Source organism: Lactuca saligna, chromosome 5 (assembly GCF_052625555.1).
Source record: "Lactuca saligna cultivar CGN05327 chromosome 5, ASM5262555v1, whole genome shotgun sequence".
NCBI lineage: Eukaryota > Viridiplantae > Streptophyta > Magnoliopsida > Asterales > Asteraceae > Lactuca > Lactuca saligna.
In genome coordinates, this window is record NC_136421.1 from 257,784,392 (window position 1) to 257,790,551 (window position 6,160).

General features: G+C 34.1%; 1 long non-coding RNA gene across 2 annotated transcripts; it reads left to right on the forward strand.

Moving 5' to 3' along the window:
• Positions 1-763: 763 nt before the first annotated feature.
• LOC144997971 (uncharacterized) lies at positions 764-5,250 on the forward strand. Of its 2 annotated transcripts, XR_013660038.1 has the most exons (10): positions 764-1,276; positions 1,351-1,422; positions 1,539-1,721; positions 1,804-2,079; positions 3,033-3,098; positions 3,368-3,580; positions 3,767-3,848; positions 4,683-4,727; positions 4,820-4,931; positions 5,072-5,250. It is a non-coding gene; the product is annotated as an uncharacterized LOC144997971 (long non-coding RNA). The 2 variants fall into 2 exon arrangements; XR_013660039.1 differs by lacking the exon at positions 1,351-1,422.
• The last annotated feature ends 910 nt before the right edge of the window (positions 5,251-6,160 follow it).

The following is a 6,160-nucleotide window of genomic DNA, read 5'->3' on the forward strand; positions in this document are numbered from 1 at the left end:
TGGTCTCTGTTGGTTTCTAAAAATATCAAGTTATATGGTCCATGTGGTTTCAAAACTTTTAACAAGTGGTGTTTTTCATTAACCCCATTAGCTTTTGACCGTTAAGTGAAGGACATTTCTATCATTTCACTATTACACGAACCATTTATGAGTTTTTGTTATCTCAAAAAAAGAAAACTGAAAAAAATATATTTTAATATATAATGGTTCTTCTCTCTCTCTTTTTCTCTCTCTCTCTCTCACACACACATACACACATAAATTCAACTTATTCTTCCTTGACCTGCAAATTCTATACCGTATTTCAAACCATCATCGAATCAACATAGTGAAATTTGTTCCACAGTAACATGGCCTCTTCGATTCAACCCATTAACACTACAAGAAAAAGACCCTTTTACGACGCGCAAACCACGACACTCATTGATTTATGTTACGCAAAAGAGAGGGACATTAAAAAAGTGTTATCTCTTCAAAAAATTTAAGGATTTAGGTCACGCATTATTGCGTGCCCTTACATTAGTGCCATAAGAAAAAAAATTAAAAACACGGAGGGCGGTGTATCTTAAATGCGCGTCGTCTGTAAGTGTCGCTTTATAATTTTAATGAACGCGCATTTAGTAGATACGGGGGGAAATGAAATCCCCAAAATTTTGAAAACCCGCCTTGATGTTTTTGTACCTTCTTTCTATTTTTAATCTTCACAATCGGTTCTCCCCTCTCCCTCCTCTCCTATCTGCTTCTCCACTACTCTTGACCTTACTTGTTAATCGTCTCATCAGATCTCTGCTCTAGTGTTACTCTGAAGATCAATACATTTCAAGCCCTAGTCCCCTGAGACAGAGACGAAAAGAGAAGAAACATGAAGAATGTACCTATCGTTGTTACGACTTATGATGCTTCTCAAATTCTCTCGATTCTCTCTAGCCTCTGCAATAATCGATGATATCACCTCGCTTCGCTTGGCCTTTTTGGAAACCTCACGTCCGACAGCCTCTGGTCCGGCAACCTCATGTCCACCTCCATTTAACTCTCTCGTATCCCCTTCACCTATCAATATCTCCCGGAACAACGCCGTATACATCAAAGAAATCGATACTTCCTTTTGAATCGTTGTTTGACAAACACCAATCCACTGCTTCCCTCTCTATCCACTCCACTGTTCTAATATGTTGGTAAGGTATATGCGTCAAATCTAAATCTATTGATGTCTCTTCAAGCTTCGCGCTCCAACCCAAAAGGCATCTCTGATATCCTTATCCCAAGTTTCAACCAGGTAATTAAATCTCTTTGACCTCAAATCAACAATTCTGAAGGTTTTACTATTTTGCAACAATTTTCTCCGATTAGGGTTTTCAGCCTCATTGTGGTGGTGGATTGGCAAAAACTCACCAGTTCCTTAGACGAAGAAGAGGTTGATTGGTAAAGGCAACTCTAATTTCACAGCAAGCATCGTGTATCACTCACTGTAACATAAATTACACACGTAATCAGAAAACAGAAAGACTATTTGAACTTCTTTTTCTTGTTATTTACAGAGGTTTGGGAATATTGCTGGTGTATTTAAAGTCATTTCGATTGCAATTAGTGCCCTTGAAGCAGGGGAAGTTGACACCGCTTAAATTTCCAAACTTGCTAAACTTGCCACCGAGAAATTGATTTGGTTCAGCTTCAAGTGTTGATCCTCTTGAAGAACATAAAAAGATAGCAAGGGCACTCAGGTAATTTACTTGCTTTATTAACATAATATATATTTTTTATTGGCAGTTTCGTTTAATACTATGAAGTTTTGTTCTTGTACAGGTTCTCAGGGACACAGAAGGCAACTGTTCTCAGCGAGACCCTTATTCACTTGAGTTTAACTATTTTTTTCGTGTGCCTTTAGTTGAACTCTTTTTTATTTTTTTTAAATGCAGGTTAGAATTGTGAAATCTTTTGATCCCCAAACAACCCTTTTGTTGATTATGGAGTTACAGTAATAGTTCCTCTTCCTATGGTATTGGTAAAGCTGGTGTCCCCCCTTGTTAACTGATGGCAATCTCCTCAGTGTCTTCAACAAATTATTAAAAAATATACAAGGTATTACAGATATGAAATAGTGAGTGAATGAGGTTAGGTTTTAGGAGAATATGATTTAAAAGAAGCAACTAGTACCTAAGGTGGCTGCATTTGAATCTCTAATCTATATTCTCTAGAGTAGTAGTCTGCAATCCATGCCATGCTCAATTTCTCAATTTTTGGGGTTTCAAATGCTAGCAATAACGCCAAAGTTGATGCTTCTTGTTTGAAATATATTTTGTCTAAATCTTGAAAAACGATATTCTCTGTAGTGTAGTTTAAAACATATATAAATATTATCACATGATGAATTTTCAGTGTTTTGCTATTAATTTTTTTTGGGGATGCTTGTTTTATTAAGAAATTTAGGGACTGAGATAGGGAAATGCAGGGCTGTAATTTTTAATCAGACAATGTATTATTATAATGCTATATTAGAACCTAAGAGAGTTGTTGACTAGCAAATAGGGGATTTAAGACCAAGATGGTTGTTTAAACTTTTAATATTGCTTAATGGTTTCATGCCTTCTATATTGGAACCTAAGAGAGTTGTTAAATAAAGTTGGGGTTTGGGAATATTGCTGGTGTATTTAAAGAAATTGATGACCTTGTGAGCTTGAGGGACCCATTTAGACTTTTATTGCTGAAAAACTTCTTTCTAAATACCTATAACGTAGCATATTTATACTAAAAGAAAAAGAGTTTGACTCAGTCTAAAACCAGGAAACGAAAATAATAAAAGCATTTTTCCTAAAATGCCCCTGTTGGCTTTATCCTGAATTATGCCAACAATAGAGGATATATTATGGTAATTCACAAACTGCAATCATATTTTCATACAAAAACTTAATTAAAATGGAACTTTCCCAAAATACCCCTGAGGCTATTTTTGTCCCCAGTTCTCAGTTACGGTATAATGATGGATAGTCAAGCTAAAATTTGGTTTTGAATTTAATCTTGGTATAAAATGACAGGTTTGATAATGGTAGATGGTTAAGATATAAGAACTTTACAAGTCCATTTGGAACATTACTTTACAGGTAATATTCTCTCTTTATTTCAGAAATCAATGCGAGGAGATGTTTTGTCATAATAGTGCAAAATCACTCTCTGGAAGTAAATAGTAATGTACCCTTTGGGGACGGTCTATATATATATATATATATATATATATATATATATATATGTTTGTTCTTTTGCATTCCCTACTATTACTATGTTGCGACGTGTTGATATGGATTTGTTTTTTTGATGTTCTGTCGTGATGCATAGACCAATAAAATTGCCAAAATCAACCTCGTTGCTACAGGAAAGGATCTCATGGATGATGAAAAACAAGGAGATGTATTATTACTGTTTGCAGGGGCTGTTTCATCCGGCCAGGAAGGTGAGGGAGGTGTATTGGAAGATTTACAATTCGTTGTATATTGGGGCTCAGGATGCACTTGTCGCGGCTTATCTTGTTTTAGAGGATGAAGGGGAGAATGTCTACAATAGGCCTGAGTTGACCTTGTTTATCTGAGTGGGTGTCTACTTCTTACTTCTTCGTATTATTAACTTTTTCATCTTATAATATGTTTTGATGCTGCTACATTTTAATACTGTCTGGAGAATATTATATTTGTTTTTTGTGATAATAGCAGCTGGATTTGTTTTTGATGGGATTGGTGTAAATTTTTGTCTGTTTTGTTGTTTTTCTGGATGATAGGTACCTGAAGCATTGTTTAAAGGTGGATTAGTAGTCTACATGTCATGACATGTCTTTGTCTTGATGATGATGAAGAGGTAAGGTAAGTAACTCAAAATACTTACCAATCATTTAATTTGATTATATTAGAGATAATGGTAGTATAGCATCAACAGAAAAAGCAGGACATTGATTACCTGCAGTTTTCCTCTTGAAACAACGGTGTATGAAAATCTTGATTAATAGATTCTGGTTTACAAGGACCTTTAAGCTTTTTAACTTTGGAATTTGGATTGGTCTATGATGCTTTGCTAAAAGAAAGAAAAACTAAAGGTAGGTGTTTGTTGGTTAATACTTAATACTTAATACCTGATGAAAGTGGAATGGGTAAAAATTAAATAGATGAGTATGATATGGCAGTTGACAAGGTCATGGTCATTGACGGCATAAAAAATAGGTGTATGTAACATGAGGAGAGAGTGACCTGACACAATGATGTGTTAAATAATGCAAACGAAATGAATGTTTTTGTTCTTATACCAAATAACATTGATATTTTATACCATAAGTGTATGTTCTTTTCTGGTTTGTATTTGCTTCTTTCATTTAATCTAACTACATTCATCTCCAAAAAGACATGTATGCCCTCAGTTGCTTGATTCAGTTTGTTGATGCTTTTTTTCCTACTTATATCAATTCATCATGGATGTGACAAAGTTCGTAGTTGCTTTTATGAGTATGTGGTTATCGTATTGTATTCCCACTTCCTTGTTTCCACTTTATACCTCATGTTTTTAACTGTAGTTAGGTTATAGCCTTAATCTATACTGTGACATTAAGTTGGTTTAAACTACTAAAACTTATTGGTTATTTTTTCTAATTTACTATTGTTTGTAAATTCAGTATTATCATTAAAAAAATCTATTTTTTTCTGTAGATCATTCATTAACAAAGTTTTCAAGTTTATACCAGAATGGTCAAGGTCTGTAAGACTAAATACTAAAATCCTTTCCATTGTTTTCTTATATTTTTGTTGTTACTTGTTTTTTTAATTATATTTTTGATCTATTTCAGGTCACAAATTGGAAAATACTGGTGGGACCACTAATAAAAAGCTAGCATTGAATTCCATTGGGGTAGGGGTCAAAGTCAACCCCCCATTGGTGTATCACAACCAAATATGCAGGTAACACTTGTTCTTTCATTTTTTGTTTCATTATGTGATACACCTATTGTATTTCTATTTTTTTAGTATTGATAAAAATATTTCTTAATGATAAATATTCCTTGTTAATTATTTGCATGATTTATTTGATATTTTACAAGGCATCACCCATCAGATAGTAGTGCAACAAAATTGCCTTCTAATGCTCGTGGCTTACCATAACCAGCAGCTTTGGCAGTTGTTATGAGACATGCACAACGTCTTCTCAGTGGACCTGCTGCTCATTCTTTATCTGTATTTATCTCTTTATTCTATGTTTTTTATATTCTTACATAAATTCTATAATGCAATTGTATATAAATGAGTTCATTTTTTATAACATTTACTCACTTTTGGAATAATTATTTGTATTTGACATACTAGTGAAATGAATTATCTTTGTTATTTATGGTATTTTATTTTGTAGTATGAGATTTTTAATGTATTATTTAATTTGAAAATTAGTAAATCTATAAATAATATTTTTTTTAAAACATTTAATATTATGATACGCAAAAATGTGTGTCATCTTCATTTATGACATGGCCTTTCTTGACAGGGGCTTTCTTGATACGCATTGCGTGTCATTAACACGCGCGTCGTAAGGTTACGACACGCGAATGCATGTCGTCTTCCTTTATGACAGGGCCTTCCTTGATACGCATTGGGTGTCGTAAACGCGCGTCATAATTGCGCGTCGTAATTGCGCGTCGTCTCTCTTTATGACAGGGCCTTCCTTGACGCGCATTTGCGCGTCGTCTGAGCGTTTTACGACGCGCAATGAGCGTCGTAAAAGGCCTTTTTTCTAGTAGTGTAAACACAAACAAGAACTTCAAATCAAACACAAGGTATCAAAGTACCGTGCCATTCCAAATTTTTTTCTCAAAATGAACTACAATCAAGTCTAACATCCAAACCGATACTACTATAGACACTGACAACGAATTGAAAGCCATTAATCAAGATCCAAATGATCTAAACAAACTTGAATAAGACAAATTCTAGAAAATGAAGGATACGAGGGGAGGAAAAACAAAAATCCTAAAAGCGACGATATTGAACAAGTTCAACCAAGATCTAAAGTTGATTGATGATAACAAGATAGTAATTCCAATCGATAACATAAAAATGATTAATTTCAGATTCACAGTTTACAACCAAATTCTGGAAAATTAAGGATACCATGGTAATAGTCGACATTGATGTGTACT